This window comes from Herpailurus yagouaroundi, unplaced genomic scaffold, assembly GCF_014898765.1.
Source record: "Herpailurus yagouaroundi ecotype Mexico unplaced genomic scaffold, PumYag 185, whole genome shotgun sequence".
NCBI lineage: Eukaryota > Metazoa > Chordata > Mammalia > Carnivora > Felidae > Herpailurus > Herpailurus yagouaroundi.
Window position 1 is genome coordinate 8990883 of NW_024412416.1, and position 22956 is coordinate 9013838.

General features: G+C 41.1%; 1 protein-coding gene and 1 pseudogene across 2 annotated transcripts in view; both read right to left on the reverse strand.

Moving 5' to 3' along the window:
- Positions 1–22956, reverse strand: part of AGBL1 (AGBL carboxypeptidase 1) — an 858541-nt gene that overhangs the window by 472779 nt on the left and 362806 nt on the right. The gene's annotated exons all lie outside the window — the stretch shown is intronic.
- On the reverse strand, positions 5646–6643 carry LOC121042204 (tubulin beta chain-like; annotated as a pseudogene).

Below are 22956 nucleotides of genomic sequence, written 5' to 3' on the forward strand. Positions count from 1 at the left end.
ACGAATGGATAAACAATGTGGTATATCCATTCAAGGGAATATTAAGCCATAAAGAAGTAAAGTTCTAAAACACACAACATGGATGAACTTTGAAAACACTATGCTAAGTGAAAGAAGCCAGATATAAAGAACCACATATTATTATGATACTATTTTTATAAAATGTCCAGAAGAGGCAAATTCATAGAGACAAAATACATTAGTGATTTTCAGGGACTGTGGGGAGGAGAGAATGGGAGTGACTACTAATAGGTACAGTGTTTCTACTGGGGCGATGAAAATGTACCGGAATAAGATAGTGGTAATGGTTTTGCTGCTTAGTGAACATATTAAAAACCCAAAAGCCCACTTTGGGGCACCTGGGTGGTTCAGTCGTTTCAGTGTCCAGCTCTTGATTTTGGCTCAGGTCACAATCTCACAGTTTGTGAGTTCGAGGCCCTTGTCAGGTTCTGCACATCACAGAGCCTGTTTGGGATTCTCCCTCTTTGCCCCTCTCCCACTCTCACTCTCTCTGTCTCTCTCAAAATAAATAAGTAAACTTATTGCTTATATATTGTATATATATATTGCTTGATCAATATATATACACCTATTCACATACTGAAACTTGGAATAACCTGTCCTCAAATTTCTTTTTTTTTTTTTTATAGCTCAAGCTCTTATTTATTAATAATCTATTTGGAAATGAAATGTAGAAGAGCCTTAGGAATAATGTTAGCAATTCTGAAGCTATTCAGCTGGCTTTCCAAAATTTCTCACATATATGAAATCATAGCAATGATACATTAAAATACATCTAACATACTGAATATACTTATGTGAGTAACTATATTCATTCTGTATATCTTGATTCCACTCATTTATTAAGGGTCTTGTTTAAATTACATCAGCTTTTTTGACTCATCCTCAACTTTCTTGCCCAATGTGTGAATCTCCAGCTTTCATTTTGAGGTCAGTCACAAGATGCTGGTAAATTCTCTGAAAAGTAATGATCATCAGTAAGCCATGAGACAAAGACAAAGCTTCCCTCCACAAACCTATGCAGCATGAAAGGAATTTCCATCAGCTGGCACCATAAAGCTCTTAAGTCCCACCTATATGATGGATGTTTATCTGTCTGTTCTTCAGAAGAAGAAAATAGTGCACCAACGGTCCATTTTGTCTGACAAGTCAGCATGGCACAGACCCTACAATTATTCTGCTTTTTCACAGCTAACATAAAAATAGCTCAGAGTGGAGACTGATAACCAAGGGAGCCGCACCTGAAAAGCTGCTACGCATTAATAGATGACACCCTTGATGGTATGATATGATGTTAATTAATTTGAGCTTTCTCAAATTGAGTAGTCCCTTATTCCCCTCCATTTACATAACAATGGAATGTTGCTGCTGCACGTTTGAAACTTGGGTTTCCCAGCTGCTAACCAGGTCACTACTTTTACTGAACACCTTGTGGACAGTTTAAGATGGAGAATGATTTATTTACCACTTTAGCTTCCTTTAATGCATTTTAAAATGCACACTTCCTGCTAGCTAAATAGAAACTCAAAACTCATTCTATGGGGCACTTGGCTGACTCAGTCAGTAGAGCATGCAACTCTTGATCTTGGGGACATGAGTTTGAGCCCCACATAAGGAACAGAGTTTACTTTAAAACAAAAAACAGGGGCGCCTGGGTGGCGCAGTCGGTTAGGCGTCCTACTTCAGCCAGGTCACGATCTCGCGGTCCGGGAGTTCGAGCCCCGCGTCGGGCTCTGGGCTGATGGCTCGGAGCCTGGAGCCTGTTTCCGATTCTGTGTCTTCCTCTCTCTCTGCCCCTCCCCCATTCATGCTCTGTGTCTCTCTGTCCCAAAAAAAAAAAAAATAAAAATAAAAACAAAAAAACAAAAAAAAAACAAAAAACAAAAACAAAAACAAACAAACAAAAAAAACCAACTCATTCTACGAAACTAGTTGAGAACTGTAAATACCAGTTAGTGGAGGTAGCAGTCTATATTTATTCCACAATGAATAAATGTATTCAATGCACATTCCCTCTTTTCGCTCTGAATCAGCACTCTTTAATGTTCTTACAGTCACTCTTGCTCTGGGACCTTTTCTTCAATTTTGAAAACATTCCCTTGTGTAATCTGAGCTTCCCTGCTTCCATTTCACTTTGTTCAAAGTGCCTAGTCACAGACGCTAACCTTTCTCAAACCTATACCATTCCTCCCTCCTGGAAACACAGCCCAGCCAAAATCCCCAGCCCACCATTTTCTTCTGAGGTAGAATAGATAATATTCAAAATTAACAATGGCAACTCTTTCTATTCTAGACAGAAATGATCATTAATCCTTTTGCTGACTTTTGATTGTCAGCTCTTGAGTGGGCAAGATATCTAGGATACTTATAATTGTGTCTAGCCATTTTTTACTAAACGGTCACTTTGTTTTGTATGTATGAAGAGAATAAACAGAGGTTCCTTGACCCTTTGCTTCTCTTAGTTTTACAGAAAATAACATTAAAGAAGGGGATATTCTTTTCTTTTCCCAAATTGGTGATAATTATCCCCACCAGTATCTTCTATTTTTTGAAAGAATACACAAAAACAAAATAAAATATACTTTGCAATTCTCTAATTTTGCAGGGATGTATGAGGATTAAAAAAAATATATATATATATATATATATATATATTTGGGGGGATCATATGGGTGGCTCAGTCAGTTGAACGTCTAACTCTCAATTTTGGCTCAGGTCACGATCTTGTAGTTCATGGGATCGAGCCCCACATCATCTCCACGCTGACAGTGTGGAACCTGCTTGGGATTCTCTTTCTCCCTCTCTCTTTGCCTCTTTCTCAATAAATAAATAAACATTTAATAAAATATATGAGAACACAAACATCTTACACAATAAGAGAATGATACAAAATAATATTGTTATTTTATCATTACTTGAAGTTTTTATGTCCTCACAATGCCAGTTACCAAACTCAATGATCAATCAGATCACGTGGCAAATCTGGGAGAAAAACTTGGGAACCCAGTGAACATCTGGCTGAAATTTCTCGCCAAAGGGTGAAAAACACTCTGGTTATAGCTGAAGGTTTCTGTGCTAATTATGACTCTAAATTATTCAGTTTTATTGAAGAGGCATTTATGAAGCACCCTTTGCACCAAGCACTGTGATTGCAACTAAAGATACATGAGCGCAAAAGTGCCTTGAACATAATCCCAACTAGTTCACAGTCTGGTTACTGAGACCTGCCAACCACAAACTGTAAATATGTGAAGGAGATATAACAGGGATAGAGAAGCAATTAATTCTGAATCAGGGGTCAATTATAAAGAGGGAAGCATACCAGCCATTTATAATTATAAGTTAATGTGATATGTCTCCCTGGGATATTTCTAATTATGAAATGAAGGACTCTATCTTCCGTTAATAGAATTTCCAATGTCTGTAAAATCTTAATGGAAAGGATTTTTATTTTAAACACTGAAGATTGAATACATGCACTCAACCATTATATCTCTAGGAACCCCCCTCCAAAATTACTGTAAAATATTTTAATAATATTCATAAATCTTCAAACACACAGAAAATAGAGGAGATGACAACAGACAAGAAATATCTAAATATTGAGAGACTGAAAGCAGATGGTCTAGTGCTATGTGATTTAGCAGATCAGAGATCCCTCAAATTTATACACCAAAAGGATGCAAGCCAACTTCCAAGAGTAAGAGATCAGAAAATGGGTGCAACTGGTGTCTCTGGCTATGAGACATACAGAAAATTTCCAAACACAGTTTGGATTGAAATTGAAATTGAATTGAAATTGACTGAAAGTCTGTATGAAAAGCAATCAGACCCTCAGGTCCCATCCTCCAAATTATAAGACTAAGCAACCTTTCCTCCCCCTTCATGTCTGAGAGCTGAAGATTTATTCTCAAGTGATGGAACCATACAGATGCAGGGATATCAGGGACAGATGGGAGAAGGGTGAGACGCCATATTGAAAACAGGAGGACACCCTACAGCAAAAATAGAAAGAAATGTTCTTGAAAACTATCAGAGAGAAAAGACAAATTCCTTTCAAATAAATGTCAGTTACATTGTGTGTCGATTTAACATTATTAGTAATAAATAACTGAAAACAACAGAGAAAAAAATTCAAAGTGCTGAATGTCCAGCTTGACAATTCTTAACTGTCAACTGGGAATTTTATGTCAGGATGAACTATCACTCAAGTGAAGATGGACTAAGGATATTTTCAGATAGAAAATAAAGTTCAGAGTTTACTTCTTATAAATCAGTTCTGAAAAAACTACTAAAGGATGTACTTTAGAAAGAAGCAAAAACAACACACAGAGAGTGAGATGCAATTGGGTAAACTTGTGTAACTGCAGAATAGAAGATAATTGACTTTGCTTCCAGTAAGTGAAATTAAAGTTAAAAACATCAAAGAAGGTGAGAAACAGTGTTTAATGACTGGTTGAGTTTGTTAAAATCCTCATCTCATTTGGGAAAGTATAGAGATATTGTATAACTTTAGCTAATTTATGGAACTTAATTAACTTTATTTTTTTTTTCCAATTCTCATTTATTTTTGGCCTTTGGGGAATGTCATCCTTTCAAAACCAAAAAAAAAAAAAAAAAAGGCAAGTTCAACACAAAGTAGAAATTTGAAGTGTAAGACAGAACAAAACCAAGGGTGGGCAGGGAGAAGGAAATAGCAAAAGGAAGATATGAGATGTTGCCAAAAGATGAAGGGTCTCCTTGTACCCTCTCTGGAGGAATGACTCAAATATTTAGGTGACAATACACACCTTTCCATAAATACACAAGAGGGCTGGGTTTTTGTTAAGAAAAGGTGGGCATGGGAGAGCCTTTCTGGGAGCCTTAGGGCAAGGCTAGTCTCTCCTCCCTCTCTTGGCCTCCTTTTCCAACCAGGGGAAAAGGACAGAATCCAGCATGTGCAGGAGGTGAAGTAGGAGAGAGAGGAATCCCCTAGACAGAGTGGGGCAGACCCCTGTAAAGGAAACAGCCCGAGACAGAGCTTGGAAGGAGACTAAAAATGGAGATGATACTGTTATCACCTCCCCTGAAGCTGAGAAAGGAAAAGGGAAATACCTGAAAATTAGGACTTCGATAGCCTGGATCCCCCTCTCCAAAACTGCTCTAGAATGGAAAAGCCTATATCCTTTTCTTACAGGTACCTCCACTTGCTATGAAGTAGCTTGCTTTCCTTTCCCCTGGACGACCACATGGATTAGGATGGTGCCCATGTATCCAGTTTTCAGTACATGGTTCCAAATGGGATCTGATGAGACCCAGCTTCTTGGAGAATTATCTTAAAAACTAAGGGAAATATGACCTGGACAGATGGAAGAAATGGGCACCAAAAAGAAATACAGGGTTACCCAGAAGGGTAGAAATCTAGGCTTCCCAGAGTGGAAGAGAGGAGACATTTAATAAACAATAAATACTTAACGAGTGCTTACTATGTGCCAGGCACTGTCCTAGGAACCTCCCGTCCACCTTCCAAAAAAGGAAAAGAAAATAAGACAGAGGCAGAAAATGCAAACTCTGAGGGACAGGAAAAGGGCAGTTGAGGAAGAAGGCTGAGGGACCTGAGAAGCCTGAGGTGATGGTGCTCTGCTTTAGGCCTCCTCTTCTTCTGTGATGGCATCCTGGTACTGGTGGCACTAGGAGACAAAGTCATTCCTGCTGGTCCCAGCTGCAGTGAACTCCATCTGGTCCACACCCTCACCTGAGTACCAGTAGAGGAAGGTCTTGTGCCAAAACATGGCCATGAGCTGGCAGCCATCATGTTCTTGGCATCAAAGACCTGCTGGGTGAGTTTGGACACAGTGAAGGCCCCACACCACTGGCTTCCAAGGCTGGTCAAAGGAGCAAAGCCAAGCCTGAAGAGGTAGAGACACAGGAAGGGCACCAACTTGACAGCTGGTTTGTGGAGGCCAACATTGAGCTGACCAGGAAAGCGGAGGCTATTGGTGACACTGTTCACAGTGGCTGAGACCAGGTGGTTCTGGTCCCACAGTGGGTGTGGTCAGCTTGATGGTGTGAAAGCAGATTTCCTAAAGGGCTCAGTTGTCAATTCAGTGGGTCTCACCCACATTCTCTACCATCTGACAGTCAGAGAGGGTGGTGTTTTAGGGCTCAGCCAAAGCACCCAACACTTTGGTGAGGGTACCACCCTGAAGGTGTTGGTGATGCAGTCTTGCTGATGAGCAAGGTGCCCACCCCGTAGCTTGTGCCCCCACCTAGCGAGTGGGTCCACTTGGCCCTTCTGTAGAATGGCCCTTTGTCCAGTTGTTGCCTGCCCCAAACCAAACAGAAACAAAGTTGTCTGGTCTCCACATCTGGTCAAAAGGACCTGAGTGACCAGAGTCCATAGTCCTGGGTTCTAGATCCACCAAGGTAGCATGAGGAACATATCTGTCACCTGTGGCTTCATTGTGGTACACACAGACATTTTTCAGCTGCAGGTCACTGTAGGTAGGTTCCAGGGGGATCAATGTCATACTCCTCACTAATTACCTCTCAGAACTTGGCACCGACCGGTTGCCAACTGACCAGTCTGGATGAGCACGATTTCCCTCAGAGTTAAAATTTACTTTATTTTATTTTTGCTCACCTCAAGGTGTGTAAGGGACAAGAAAATGATATGGAATTTTTTTCTATGTTGCTAATGGCAGGCTAGCAGTATGAGACATGTCCCAGAGGCTACAGCACTGAGGTCTGAATGCAGGGACAGGAAGGTTCTGAGAGTAGAACTTAATTAACTTTAAAGATTTATTTTTAAAATGTATTAATGTTCCATGCTTCTGAAATACTGTCAATGTTTTACTTCTTGTATGCCAGTTACATGAATGTTCATTTTGTGATAAATTCATTTTTGTTGTGTACAATTTTATCTATGCATATTATACTTCAATATATTTTGATTAAGGGAAAGTAAAAAGAAAAATAATTAAAATATTAGTAGCTTCCAACCTGGGAGAGGAGAAAAATAAAGGAATTTTTTTAAACTCTATAAGCCCACAGAGGTAGAAATGGGGTTAAAAAAAAGTAAGCAAAAAAAAAAAAATTACATATATGTGTGTGTGTGCATCTTAAATAAATAGCAAGAAACATGATGAAATAAATTAATCCAAATTAGTCAGGGCTACTTAAATAAAATTAAGTAATCTTTTAAAAGATACTACTATTTATTGGATTTTCTATAAACAGCCAAACATTTCAGCTATATAATATTGTTTCATGCTTATTTATTTATTTTGAGAGAGACAGAACACAAGAGCATGAGTGGAGAAGGGTAGAGAACAAGTTAGAATTCCCAGCAGGCTCCATGCTGTCAGGGCAGAACCCGACATGGGGCTCGATCTCATGAAGCCATCAGATTGTGACCTGAGCCAAAATCTAGAGTTGGACACTTAACTGACTGAGCCACCCAGGCACACCATCAGATATATAATATTTAGAAAAGGAATATTTAAATTACCCCAATTTTCTTTGGGTAAAAAAAAAGATTCACTTGATATATTTTTATCTGACTTAGTCATTCTAGTATTGATGGGAAATTGAGTTTAAGGCAAAAACATGGGACAATACAAAATAGTTCCAAGGACAAATAATAATATTGGGATATTTTTAATAAACTTCCTTTAGAAATTGATAAATCAAATAGAAAAAAATAAAAGAAAAAGATAAAAATTCAAACAGTGCAATTGAAAAGCTTGGTCTTAAATAATTCTGCCTCCATCAGAGAATATACTAAGCATGCATAAAAATTTGCCAGGTAGTGGGGCACCTGGTGGCTCAGTCAGTTAAGCATCCAACTCTTGGGGCACCTGGGTGGCTCAGTCTGTTAAGCATCCAACTTCAGCTCAGGTCACGATCTCGCGGTCCGTGAGTTAAAGCCCTGAGTCGGGCTCTGAGCTGATGGCTCAGAGCCTGGAGCCTGCTTCCAATTCTGTGTCTCCCTCTCTCTCTGCCCCTACCCCGTTCATGCTCTGTCTCTCTCTATCTCAAAAATAAATAAAACGTTAAAAAAAAATAAAAAAAAAAAAAGGCATCCAACTCTTGATTTCAACTCATGTCATGATCTCACGTTTTCATGAGTTTGAGCCACACATCACTCTGTGAGCACTGACTGCACAGAGCCTGCTTGGGATTCTTCCTCTCTCCTTCTCTCTCTGCCCCTCCACTGCTCGTGCTCTCTGTGTCTCTCTCAAAAATTAAAAAAATAAAAAAATAATTAAAAATTTTGTTAGGTACCATATATGTCATAAAGAAGATTCAATAAACATTGAAGAACTATTCCCATATTGTCCATGTTCCCTGATCACATTCCAATTGAATTTGAAACCAAGCATTACTACAAAGTTTATAAGAGTAATTATTTTAATATTTTCTTAATGTTTATTTTTGAGGCAGAGAGAGACAGAGTGTGAGTGGGGGAGAGGCAGAGAAAAAGGGCGACACAGAATCTGAAACAGGTTCCAGGCTGTGAGCTGTCAGCACACAACCTGATGGGGGATTGAACCCAAGAACCACTAGATCGTGACCTGAGCTGAAGTTGGATGCTTATCTGGCTGAGCCACCCAGGCACCCCAAGAGAAATTATTTTAATAATAATAACCACCTCTACTACTACTGTCAGACACCTGAAAATATAATCCAATCGATCCATGGGTTTAAAGAAATAATGTTGGAAATTATAAAATAGGTAGAAATATAAGAAAATAATCCTCAAATTTATATTATAAAATTATTTTTTTAAAAACAAGGTAGAGTTAAAATAAAATGAATTTGTTCAAATCAAGAATCAAAGAGGAAAAAATAGAGTAAATCCAAAGAAAGAAGATGAATCAAATACACACACATACAAAGAAAAAAAGGTAATAAAAAGGAAAAGAGAAATGATCAGCAAACACAAAATAAGATAGAGAAATATGACTAATAAACAAACCTCTAATAATTACTACTACATGAAAAAATTATTCACAGAAAAATAATTAATCATAATAAAGGGAGATAAAGTATAACCCTCAAGGGAACAATGCATTAAGAACTCTCAAAAACATGAATATGTATACCTCTAGCAACATCACTTTAAAACACAAAAGCAAAAATAATTACAAGCAGAAATCGGCAAGATAACAATCATAGTGGGAGTTTTTTGTCTCCTTCCTTCCTTCCTTCCTTCCTTCCTTCCTTCCTTCCTTCCTTCCATTTTTAGAGAGGGAGAGAGCAGGAGTGATAGTCAGAGAGAGAAGAGGGAGAATCTTAAGCAGGCTCCACACTGGTGGAGCACAACACAGGGCTTGATCTCACGACCCTGAGATCAAAATCAAGAGTCAAATGCTTAACCAACTGAGCCACCCAGGTACCACTTTTATTTTCTTTTTTAAACAAACATCTCACAAAGTTGATATATCAACCTCGGAAAAGTTACATTTGAGAGGTTTTTTTTTCAATTTTAGGGTGTTTTCTGGGTGGTGATGGCGGTAGTGGTGTGTATGTGTGTTTGCTTTTAATTAATGGAGGACTTCAATTAACACTTTCTATAAAAATATTGTAAACTAGTCATATACAGGCATAGAAAAATTGACCAAAAAAAGCAAAGAGAAAATTCAAAAGCAGAAACAGGTAGACAGATAGATGAACGACTGATACCAGCTTCAGTATAGTTGTAATTTCGGAAAAGAAAGGATGGAAATTGGATTTTGGATGGATACAAGGAGGCTTCAACCCTTATCTTCTATATTTCCTTTGTTTAAAAATAAAACCCTGAAGCAAGTACGTAAAAGTGTCACAATTTGTCAAGTATCAGCATTAGCTTTAAGTGTCTTCCTCACATCATTCTCTGTGCGTTACAGTATGTTTGAATTATTTTATAAAAAAAAACAAACACATGAATAATAATGGCTCCTGGAATATCTGTATGAAATGAGAATTGCTGAGATTTATTTTTCAAAGATCAGTTCTCCCAAGTAAAAGACTATAGATAGATAGATCAATCGATGAACTGAGGAAAACAGTGTCATGCTGTGTTGATGTCCACCCTCAGGCAGTTACAGCACTGGATCCCAGTCAATAACTTGGGTGTGGGATCAGGGACCAGTGCCTGAGAGAAAAGTTTACAGAGGCTAAGCATGGTAAGGACTGGACCCCCACCTGTACTAGGGCTATATCCTGTTCATCAGGATACCAAACATAAATCCAGCATGCGTTGGGTGAATCACTATTCTTCATGTTCAATCCCAATGCTTCAGGAGAGACTCCCTTAATTTTTGCTCCAGAGCTGAACACCTGACCCAGATCTGGCCAATCAGAGTGCCATATTACTTCACACACACCCCATGGTTCTTGGAGATTCCCATGATTCAAGCTGTACCAATCAGAGCTGTTCCCAGGACTGCTGCTGAAATTGTCAAGGAAGAGAAACCCTATACAGGAACCATGAGTATTGAAAGTTCATGAATAGTTGAAGCTTCTGGTGATCATCCATGCTACCATCTGGGAAGCCAGACAAGAGAACCAGGTTCTGGAAACCAGGAAAGAGAGAGAGGACAAGGGAGGAATGGGGAGAGGAGAGGAAGTCCCTTATCCTCTTGTATTTTTCTGATAAATGAGCGTCAATTCTCTTTTTGACTTAAGCTAGTTTTCATGAGTTTTTGTTTTAAGTAAAAGGGTCCAGAGCCTATTATCCCAGCCATAAAACTTAGGCAAAAACCCTAGTGCTAGCTGAAGAAAGATTTTCATGGCCAATGATTGTGCTGATGCAAGAGGAGGCTGACATTCCCCTGGTGGTGATAGATTTTGCAGGGTCATTTATACCTGTTTAACTTTGTGATCGATGGTGTAGACCTCTGAGGCCACTAGCAGAAGGAAGGTACAGCCTGTGGCAATGAAACTTATTTTTTAACTGTGTGAACTCTGTGTTGGACTTACAGTCTCACCCTCACCCTCACGAGGACAGCCCACCAGGAGAAACTGAGCTCCTCAGCCCAAAACTGAGACATTATTCTGAAGAATCTGTAACATCCACATGAGAACAGCCAGTGAAGAGGGAGAATAACACTCAACAGTCAACTTTCTTTAAATATGAACATAAGGGAAAGGATAGGATGATCTACAAAACTACCCTTTCTAAGAAGCATCTCCTAGGAGGAATAAGACCATAGAGTAAACTTGATGTCTCACAGATATGTCAAATGGAACTTGTCTAAATAAAACCAGTAATCCTGTGTCACAAACATGACCCTTCACCCACCCCTGCCCTATATTTATCACATAATGAAGTAGGTAGGCTGCAGTCCCTTTACAGCAGTGCCTGAACTATATTTGGAAGGAAATACTTGATAGAGGAAAAGGTGATGCTTCCTCCATTCATCTCCTGTCCCAAGGTCACAAGGGCCAGTAAGCACCAACAGTTCAGAAAATAAGGAGCAACCACCCTGCCTAAGAGAGGGGGAGGTTTGGAGAATGGTTTGTGGCTCCAGAAAAAGAGTGACGAGAAGGGGAAAACAACCAAGAGTGAATGAAGGAGTAAAGAGGAGGAGTCAAGAGTTGATATGAAACCAAAGGCAGGAGGGGAGAAAGGGCAAGGGGGGTTTTAAGCACAGGACTATAAAAGAAGTAATCTGGAAAGCTTGCTTTCCTGGCACCCATGGTGACCACCATCTGACCACAAGACCTTGGGTCAAGTCCACAATGTTCAGGAAAGTTTCTCTGCATGTTTCGCAGGAACAAGTGAAGAGAACAGTTTCACAGGTAGATAAATATTAAGTAGAAAGCCAAAGTATTACAGAAAAAGTATATAGACTCAGGAGATCATGAGAAATTAGGCTTCATGAAATCTTGGAAATACCAAGAGACTTTAAAACTTCCACAAGAAAGGAAGGTGGGCTCAAGGCATCCTTTGCTGGTTCTCAAGGGGCCGTGAGACTCACCCTGACAAAAGATCATCCTAATGACATCCTAAATGACAAAAGATCATCCTGTTCCCTAAATGATGCCATTGTCCTTCAGCATGCTCAAAGCATTCCCAGTTTCTTTCTCTCCATCACCACTCACATTCTGCCAGTCTGTTTCCCTCCATGAGTTCTCTAAACACATTTCAGTGTCCTTCCCTCAAGCTCTTTCCTTCCCAAATACTCTTCTTCTTTAAAAAAAAAAAATAATAATAATAATGTTTACTTATTTTTATTAATTTTTTTTTAATTTACATCCAAGTTAGTTAGCATACAGGGCAACAATGATTTCATGGGTAGATTCCTTGATGCCCCTTACCCGTTTAGCCCTTCCCCCCTCCCACAACCCCTCCAGTAACCCTCTGTTCTCCATATTTAAGAGTCTCTTATGTTTTGTCCCCCCTCCCTGTTTTTATATTATTTTTGCTTCCCTTCCCTTGTGTTCATCTATTCTGTGTCTTAAAGTCCTCATATGAGTGAAGTAATCTCTGACTAATTTAGCTTAGCATAATACCCTCTAGTTCCACTCACATAGTTGCAAATGGCAAGATTTCATTATTTTTGATTGCCAAATAATACTCCATTGCATATATGCACCACATCTTCTTTATCCGTTCATCCATTGATGAACATTTGGGTTCTTTCCATCCTTTGGCTATTGTTGATAGTGCTGCTACAAACATTAGGATGCATGTGCCCCTTCAAAACAGCATACCTGTATCCTTTGGATAAATACCTAGTAGCGCAATTTCTGGGTCATGGGGAAGTTCTATTTTTAATTTTTTCAGGAACCTCCATACTGTTTTCCAGAGTGGCTGCACCAGTTTGCATTTCCACCAGCAGTGCAAAAGAGATCCTCTTTCTCCACATCCTCACCAACATCTGTTGTTGCTCAAGCTGTTAATGTTAGTCATTCTGACAGGTGTGAGGTGGTATCTAATTGTGGTTTTGATTTGTATTTCCCTAATGATGAGCAATGTTGAGCATTTTTTTCATGTGTTGGTTGGCCATCTGGATGTCTTCTTTGGAGAAGTGTCTCTTCATGTCTTTTGCCCATTTCTCTACTGGATTTGTTTTTTGGGTGTTGAGTTAATTATTTTTGAGAAAGACAGAGACAGAGTGCAAGAAGGGAAGGGGCAAAGAGAGAGAGACACAGAATCTCAAGCAGGCTCCGGGCTCCAAGCTGTCAGCACAGACCCCAATGTGAGGCTCAAACTCACAAACCATGAGATCATGACCTGAGCTGAAGTCGGATGATTAACTGACTGAGCCACCCAGGCACCTCCCAAATACTCCTCTTCTTAGAGTCTCCATCTGTGTTTGGTTCAACTGCCTACCCAGCCCCCTAACAGAAAACCAAGTGACTCCTTATATCCCCCTCTCTCTCCCTTGGTCCCTTGAACACTAACTTGTCTCTGTTCTGCCCCCTAAATATTATTCTTGCTTCATCTCCACTCCTACCATACCAATCCAGGAGTCTACTCCCTTGTCTAGAAATGGCCATCTTTCAATTTTCTTCATCTTCTTTATAGTGCCACCAAAATGATCTTTCTAAAACGTATTTTATCATAGCACACACTTGCTTAAAACTTATCTGTGACTTCGCATTGCTTGTACCATGAAGCCTGGTTTTACCTGTCATGTCATCTAATCCCAGGACCCTTAACTCTACTCCACTAGCCATACACAACCATTTGGAGTTCCAGTGTCTGCTCCACCATTTTTCTTCTTGTGGTTCCCTTGGCTGTACCCTCCTATCTCATGGACAATTTCTACTCACCTTATAGACACTACCTCTTCTACAAAGACTTCGCCAAGCACAGCTCAGCTATTTTCTTCTGTGTACCTACATCACTCCATACAGAACTCCTAATGGCTTCTTTCATGCTGAGATACGATCCCACTTATACAATCTCCCCTCATCTCTGAGCATACTGAGGGCAATGTATATGTCATCTCTAAGTCCCCATCCCTCAAGCATAAATGGAAGTAAAGTTCACTTTAGAGGGATACTATGAGAACAAAGAGAATTCATGAATGTGTGGTATTTGGCCAGTGCCTAGAACACAATTAGTTTTTGAAAACTGTATTCTGTTATCTGTACCCCCACTTCCCACATACACCCAGAACCTAGCCTGAGGCCCAGAACTGAGTATATCCTGTTGTGTCACACCCCCTCAGTGGACCCCTAGAGTGTTCCAGATAAACTGGGGACTCATTAGGAAGGCTCACAAGGACTTCATGGCCTGGTCCCTAGACTCACCACCTAAGTACCCTTCTCTTCTGTCTTAGCTTGATGATGCTAATCCAATAACTGCTTAGGTATCATGTCTCAGAGGAAGTTTCCCTGGAAACTCAGACTGAGAAAACTATCCCTCTCCTACATCCCTATACAACCCAGATCATATTCCATAAGATCTGTACCAAGTCATATTGAAACCAACTTTCTATGTATCTGAATCCCCATTACACTGTAAACTGAAGGAGAAAAAAATTACATTTTTGTATAATCATTGTGCTAGACAAAGAGCCTAGAAAGAGTATATGCTCAAGAGAATTCTGTCAAAATGAATGGAATGAAGTTGAATTCAGCGAGGGCAATGATATTATGATCATCCAGATCTCACAGAAGAGGAAACTGAGGCTCAGGGAAGTTATAGAGCAAGTCAACTTCAGTCTTGGAGGGATGGAGATGTGGCTAGAATCCCGATCTTCTTCTTTTGAAGTCTATGCTATTTTAACACAGCAGATGCCTCCATGAAACAGAATATTTCAATGTTTTTCTTACTTGCAGGATTTTAATCGAATCTTGAAGTGGCTTAACCAGTTTGCAATCAGTGCCCTTATCTATAATTCACTGATAAAACCAGTAAAGCTAAATGATAATCACCAAGATAAAGAGGCAAATTGCAAATCCTGGAACTGAACTTGTTCTAGAAAACTGGTGTTGTCATGCAGATAAATAAAAAGGATCTGCCTTTAGAAATATCCAACCCAACTTATCAAAAGTAAAAAGTCAACCAAATGCAAAAATCTCCCCACAGCTAACCATATATCTCATGATATCTCATGACTTCCTGGCCCCTGTGAAAGGCAAAATCTCTCAGAGGTAACAACAACAACAAAAATATATTAAAAAAGTAAGAGAAGAGAAACCTGTTGGTATAACAGAGCAGAGGGCTACAAATGGATTCATCAGAGGAAATTGCTAAAATGCCTACAGGTGTGAGAGGTCCCATATGTTCACACTATTCAGGAATCCTTTGGGGGAAAAAAGATGAAGTTCTCAGAGAGAAGACAGTCTGTACCCACTCCATGGATGATGAAAGGCGTCCAGACCTAATTATGTTACTTTCAGCAGAACCGCATCTGGAGTGACTTCTCAAGTGTAAAGACAACAGAAAGTGTGAGATCAGGAGGGGGGCTGGCATATCTCAGTGCAACATCACAGATGCCTTGTGGAACAATGGGACCTCAGAAGTGCCTCATGCTGAGCTTTTTGAGACACCACAACAAACTGGAGTAAAAAAACCCAGGGTTACTCCAGCGTGCCTTCACCCATATGTTGACTGAAGAGGTTGTTTCCTTGTTGTCTCTTATTTACTTTCCCCACGCTTACTCCCAAAGCTTTCTTTTAAAGTGTATTACATAGATCATCAATCAGAAAATACCACCCCAAAATCAAGAGGAGCTCCAAAGGCAGACAGGATTTCCTTACTTTCCTTGACATCCTTAAACGTGACACATGCACCTGCTGTTAGTAGAATCTAGACCAGAGGTCAACACATCTTTTCCATCAAGGACCAAATAGTAAATATCTTGGGTTGTGCGGGCCTGACCATCACTCACAACTATTCGGCTCTGCCACTGAAATGAGAAGACAGCCACATACATTATGGGATGAATTAGCATGACTGTGTTCTGATAAAACTTTATTTACAAAAATGACCAGCAGGCCAGATCTGGCTCACAGGCTATGACTTGCTGACTCTGATCTAAACTGCAACAGGCCAGGTAGGTGATACATCTGATCATCTGTGCCATGGCTCCTTCTAGTTAAATTCTCTGTCTCAAAGTGGTTGCTTATTTTTATGCTTTCTGGCTCATTCATGAAAGTGTAGGAAAAAGTGACAACTCACTAATAGTCACATCAAGTAAAATGATATATGTGGAAACATTTTAGAAAATCTTACAAATGTAGGGCATTACCATTAGCACAAACAGATCCAACCAGATTTGATGGGAGTTCATTCATTCACTGTTCATTGATAAGCATTATTTTTTTTTAATTTTTTTTTCAACTTTTTTTTTTTTTTTTTTTTTTGGGACAGAGAGAGACAGAGCATGAAGGGGGGAGGGGCAGAGAGAGAGGAAGTCACAGAATCGGAAGGAGGCTCCAGGCTCTGAACCATCAGCCCAGAGCCCGACGTGGGGCTCGAACTCCCGGACCGCAAGATTGTGACCTGGCTGAAGTCAGACGCTTAACCGACTGCGCCACCCAGGCGCCCCGATAAGCATTATTTTTAAGTGTATGTGACATGTCAGGTTCTGGGCTTGATCCTGAAGAATAAATAAAAGGCCCCTTCTATTAAGGAATTTTTGTTCTAGCACAAAAGAGCAAAAAGCCAGGGCAGTGTAGTGCCATGGGCCCAATGACGTTGCCAGATAATGCTTTAGACTATCCCAGAGGTACTGCTCTTTCTTGGTCTCCTTTGTGACACATCATCCTCCCCCTGCCCTACCAGTCCTTTTGTTATTAAGACTAGTTAGTCCAACAGAGGGAAGATCAGTACTCCAGGGAAAGAGAGAACAAAGAAAGTGTTCAGCTTTTTAAATCCACTGTGAAATGACAGTTTGAAAGCCAAATTTCAAGCAGAAGAAAACGAACTACAAAAGTTTGGTCATTTCTTCCCCCGCCCCCAAATCAAGAACAAATGCTTGGAAGATGAACTATATAGAGCCAGAAGGATGAATATTTGATGTCAGGGAAATTTCTGCTACAAAGGAAGAAGAAAGCCTTCTCAGTGCTTGGAAGAGACGTTCAAGTAAGATGAACGCCCCCCCATTGTTGGAACAGACCCAGCAGAGAAGGGTGATGAGTTGCACAGTTGTTTGCAGGAAGGAGGGCATGCATGTAGAGATAAGAGGAACGGGGGAAAGAAAGGGAAGGAGGGGAGGGAGGAGGAGTATCAGAAGGTTGAAGAGAGAAAACAAGAGGCTCCACTCTGAATCTCACATGGGATGTTGCATGCGGTACTGGATTGGGGGGCTGCCTTTGTGACCCCCATATATCTCATCTGGGGCTTGCATCATCTGAGTCTTATTTCTGGCATTATCTTATCATCATTTCCCCCTCAAACTTCAACTGATCTATCTCCCTGGCTCAATCTTTGGCTGGATTTATAAGTCTGGAGCTGGGTCAGCTCCTTAATAAGAAGTGAACATCATTTGCAGGCTGGAAATGGACTTCACATTTTGGCAGCAATCTTGGGGGTGGGGGAAAGGGAAGTGCTTTTCAGTTGGGGTGGAGCACATGATTGCTGGATTACAACACAGAATATATATCTTCTGGTGACTTCCCAGCTGCAGAATCCTGGCTGCAATTAGAAACCTATATGTCTAGTCATTTTATCATTTTTATACATTTAGGAGCTCAAGTGTTTGCTCTAGCAGGCTGCAGCTGGCTGGCTGTCAACTCCCAGCTGTTGTTTAGCTGAAACACCACAACTAAAATTGTGGGCCAATATGACCGGAAACCAAATTGGGGAGTGAACAAAAAAGTTCAAGATTAGTTAAAGATTAGTTTAGTGCTCTCGTTCTTTGCTTCAACCAGGTGAAACCCACTCATGTAGAAGAAGGCAAAGGAGGGTATCTGAAACCCATCCAGACATTTCTGAGAACTCTTTACATGAAATAGACACACCCTGCAAACCAGTGTTCTCTCCATGATTATTCAGGTCCAACATAGGCCATTCCATCAGGCTGGTTTCTGGTTTTCTCCACTTCCCAGGAGTCACCAGCTCAGAGACTCAATTCCAAATAAATGAATTTGGCTGCTTAGAGAAAGAATAAAGACAACATTCAACATTGCGGATAGGGTTGTTGGATGAGTCCTTGAACCACTGTAGGAAAAATAATATTAATCCTGCAGTTGGGTCCTTTATAGGTGAGACTGAGGGGCCACCTAAATGTATTAGACTTGCTATCTGACACTATGCCTTCTTGCAAACAGAGCCTCCCTTTGGATCGAAGCCACTTGAAAAAAACAGGAGGGCTTTTCTCTTCAAATTTTGAGCTCATTTCATCACTAAAGACACCTGGGTTTCTAAGATGGGTCTTTAAGAGATGCATATTCTGCCCTTGACCCAGCACAGGATGAAATGTGCGTGATGAGTCTATAATGCTGCATCACTTATTATTTACTATTTTCACCATCATGCTGTTCACTGGCTCTAGAGTCAATGGCACCAGCAGCACCCCAAGACTGGGGCTTCACTTCAGCTGTCACAGGGCTGCTTTTGGAGGGAAGAAACTCCTTTCTCAAGCAAAGAGCTGTAATAGGAGGGGAGAAGATTTCAGGTGGACTGACCTCGCTTCTGGAAAAATGTTGTACCATGTAGCCACCCCCCAGCAACCTGACCCCTCCACTCTTTGAATTCTGATTACAGAACGCCTTCTGGTGCCAGTTGTAGAGGGTCAGGGAAGTCTGCAGATCAGAGTAAGACAGAACTGGTAGGCTCAAGGGCCAGCAGAGTGATTAAAACCACAGAGTACTGGATGACTACTGATCTGGGCCAATACCATAAAAAGGGGGTATGGTATGATTTAAGTCCTATAGGCCACCATGATATAAAGATAAACATCTAACAGGCTATGCAAAGAGAAGAATATGGAAAACTATGCAGGTAGGATTGGCACTTAAGACTCAAGCTGGGAACTAACTTGATATTGTCAAAGGTCACCAGGAACCAGTGTGTGGAGCTCCAAGGTGAGTCAGACCTTTGGCAGGAGTTGGGTAAACAAGTAGAGACAGGCATAGCTGAGACCCAGGTCTCTACAAACAGGGAGATATAAGGAGGCAGAAAGAGCATTTGAATTCCAAAGATACATGGATCCTAATTGTATTGACCAATGTCCTACTGATAAGAATAACATTGAGAAATGAGGTTATAATAAAGATTCTGAATAATGTTCAACAGTCCTCTCACAGCTATCCTCAGGTTCTTTATTCATAACAAGTACGTTTACTACATTTATCTCTTTCATTCATGCAGCAAACAGCTGTCTTGTGCGTTCTGAAGGAAATGAAGTGTGCTGGGTGCATGGGTCACAAAGCTGAAGGGACAGAGTCCATATCCGCAATACCTCGTCAACTGGCCACTGAGGCAAACGTACACGTGAGCATAATAAAATGTGACAACCATTACAATGATGCAATTAACAAAGTGCAAGTAGGGAGGAATGACTTTTACCTCAGAGGGAGACGGAAGAAGCAGGATGAGTTAGGAAAGATTCTCCAAAAGGAGTGACTTAAGAACATGGCGGGGTGGGAGGGTCGGATTTAGCCCATGGGCCATTGTTGGCCAGTTCTTGATAATATTAAACTGCATTTAGTTGTCATTCCAGGTGCAGATTTATCCATTCAAAATTAATTCTGACTCTGCATTTATAGTAGAGGATTCAATAACCACTCAAGGTAGTTTCACATGAGCACCAAAGATATACACTGAGGATTACAGAGAGATGCATTTAGCCAGAATGCACAGAGAACTAACACTCCCCCCAACCCCGCCCAAAAAAAAGCCTATATAACTCAACTCTAAGCTGGGTTGTTCTCTGAGAATTACTTCTTTCAGCCCCCAAATCTGTCCTAGTCTTGGTCACATCCCTTCCCTGGGGGTAACCTGCAAGATCTCTGTGGAAATGGAGAGGTTTGGCCCCCTGGCCTCAGGGCTCTGAAGAGCAGTCTAAGGAACCAGACAAGGCCTGTGTTGCTACTACCTTACGGCCCATTCTGCCCTCTGCCCATTCTTTCCATGTTGATCCTGAACACCCTCACCAGTAAACTTCCTGCCCACAGATCTCTCTCTCAGAGGCTGCTACCCCAGGGAACCCAACCTAAGGCACCTGCTACTTGGGGGTCCACTCGTGTCTTCTTTAGTTCTTCAAACAAACCACATTGTCTTCCCCCTGCAGGGCCTTTGAACACGTGACTGTGCTGCACCTGTGCCATCACTGTCTCCTTGTCATCCTCCCCAGGTCAGTTCGTGTCTCTCCTCCCAGGAGAGAAGTTATTTTCCATCAGAAATCATTGCCATTGCCTCAGAACACGGACTTTAGTTTGCATGAAAGCTCTATCTGTCTTGTTCACCAGTCTATCCCTGACCCAAGTCCCTGGCACTCAGTAAATCCTTGTTGGATAACTGGACCTAATGCCCCCTGCGACCTCTGTATTCAAAACAACGTGGTGATCAAATGCTAAACTGCAATCTCAATTTTCTAGAATAATATTGTTTCTTGGTCTTGTCCTGAGAATGCTGTCATCAGGTCCTGTGAAAAGTGTGACAGGATCATCAGTATGTCAGCCAACACCTTGCTCAGGGCACTTTGACCTTAACACTTGGTATGGTCCGCTTTGCCCACTGCTTTGTACTTGGCCTCATGTGTGCCCTGCCTTTCTGTATGTGAGAGGTTCTTGGAGATCACTGAGGCTCAAAGTTAGTTGCTTTACTACTTTATAAGCCAATCGTAGGTGGGAATTCACAAAGACAGAGGTACCAAGTGAGGTGGGGGGTGTGGAGAAGGTAAGGCAAACTGGAAAAATCTAGGAGACTTTTCAAACTTTCTCAGTCACCTTCAGTGTTTCTTACCTTGCTTCACCCATAGCTTTGAAAACGTTCTGAGAGCAACTTTACAGCAACCATCTTGGTTGAGAAGCATAGTCACAGGGTTGAGAGGAAACAGACCCCAAGAGAAGGGAGACAACCTTGGGAATCTCTTGAGAAGATATGGAATACATCACCAATAGGCTGTCCTTTTTAAACCCATCTTCTACTCAGGCAATAGCATTTCGGTGTGCTGAGGAGAGTGAGCTTGCATGGAAAGGTGGAGGCATCAAACCAGTTTCTCTTCTTTTTTGTTTTTCATTGTAGAGAGAGAGGGAGAGAGCATGCGAGAGGGGGAGAGAGGCAGAGGGAGTAAGAGAGAGAATCCCTACCCAGCTCCACCCTCAGCTTGGAGCCTAATGCAGGGCTCGATCCCATAACCCGGGAATTATAACCTGAGCCAATATCAAGAGTTGGATGCTCAACTGACTGAGCCACCCAGGTGCCCCTAAACGAGTTTTTATCTTAGCCTGCCACATACCTCCGTAAGAATAAATCTGGGCTCAGGGCAGACTTAGTCATTAGAATCAAAGCAAGGCCTCCCAAATTCACCCATGATCCCTTACATGTTCTGTATGAGAAGATATTAAGTTCTCCTCTTTGTTCTTTTCACTTCCATCTAATGAAAAAGTGGCACGTGTATTGTCAGACACATGTCACAATAACGTCTCTAGCCACATATGGATGACACTGAATCGCGGCCCTACCCTGTGTGGTTCTTACCACCTCAGACTCCCTTAAAGGTCCCACAAAGCCTGCCTATGCTTCCTTGTCTCCTGTCTCAGCAACTCCTTACGGTTTCTGCCTAGGTCTGTGCCTTCTTGCAATTACAGGTTCTCAATTACACACACTTGCTACTGGCTTAAGGGGACAGAAAGTGTGCTTCCTCTCTTGGCAGCTGCTCAAGCCAGATGTTCCTCTTGCAGGCTGTGACTGGCCGGTGGATAAAAGAGAACGGCGTTTCATGGATAGACCAGAGGGGAGATGCAAACAAGCCATTTCAGCTCTGAATCAGCAGGTCCTCATTAACCTGATTGGAAATGCCCTTCAAACTTGACTGGAAAACAAGGAGGACGTCGTCACAAGATCATTCTGCTGAATGCCAGCGGCTCCCTCTCTGGCTAAAATAGCAAAAAGCTTCATTTGGAGACATCATCGCCGCATTCAAGATGAGCTGGGATTCATTTGAGCTGCATCTGCCTTGGCAAGCGATAATTATAGGGATGCAGAAGTTTGTTTATTTTAATGGCTAAATGTTTGTATCTCAAAAACCAATGAAACTTTTCTGTAATCACTTTTGAGATGTACTTGAACCAGTCCATCCGCCCAAATCTTCCCATTGTGTTTCTCAGCCAATGACAAGAGACAGTGATTGGGGCAGAGTTAAACAGCCACCAACTTTACCCCTTGCCTCCTCAGGCCAAGCATGAAACCCAGGAAACATATTTTGGCTTAGCTTCTGAAGCTTCTGTTGGAGCAGTTAAGACCATTTAAAATACGGTAATTGATAAAAATCCTGGTAGAGGTTGACAATGTATAGACCTAGTATAGAGGTGCTAGGTCGCAAGAGCCAGCCAGTATGACACAAAGTAGGCAAAATACACCACAGAGAAAGCAAAACTACTCCTCCACAGTTCTTCCTCTTCTGATTTTACAGAAATGATACAAATCTGTGAAGTTTCTCTGCAGTGCTACCCAGTGTAAAACACAAAGGGTCCAGACAGAATTTTAGTGCACTTGGTTTTCATTATAGATACCAAGAGTCACTAGATGAAACAGGAGGGGGATCAAGCAGTATATTCAGAATAGATTATGGGAAATCGTTATTTTTTAAACCAATGTAGAGTTAATCCTTCTAAGGGATTAGACATTTATTGCACACTGCACTGGCACCTGCAGCTACACGCCTGGGGATGAAAAAAATGGCAGAGGCCATCAATCTCCATGACTCTGGGCAGGAGTCAATAATAATAATAATTAATAACCATTTGCGTTCTCTAGCTCCCTTCAACTGGGATATCAGAATATTTTACTAACACAAACTCATTAAACCTCAAACCATACCTGGGCGTTCAGAAAATTCT